Source organism: Penaeus monodon, chromosome 27 (assembly GCF_015228065.2).
Source record: "Penaeus monodon isolate SGIC_2016 chromosome 27, NSTDA_Pmon_1, whole genome shotgun sequence".
NCBI lineage: Eukaryota > Metazoa > Arthropoda > Malacostraca > Decapoda > Penaeidae > Penaeus > Penaeus monodon.
In genome coordinates this window covers 2,128,995-2,129,235 of record NC_051412.1, presented here as the reverse complement: position 1 = coordinate 2,129,235, position 241 = coordinate 2,128,995, and positions in this window count along the sequence as shown.

The following is a 241-nucleotide window of genomic DNA, read 5'->3' as shown; positions in this document are numbered from 1 at the left end:
TCAGAAACGGCTTATTAAGGGAGGAAAAGGAATCATGATATGCGATGGAGCCATGAAATTAACCTCTGCGGTATTTTCAAAGCAAGGTTTTGACTTCGGCGCTTTCTAATATAATGATAACATTCTATTATTTCATAAATTAATCGAAACTGATATAAATCAAAATTTTATTCCTTACGTAGTTTAGTTCGATACGATGCATAGTTCAAAATTCATAATTATTGTCTTGTGCCCCCCCCCC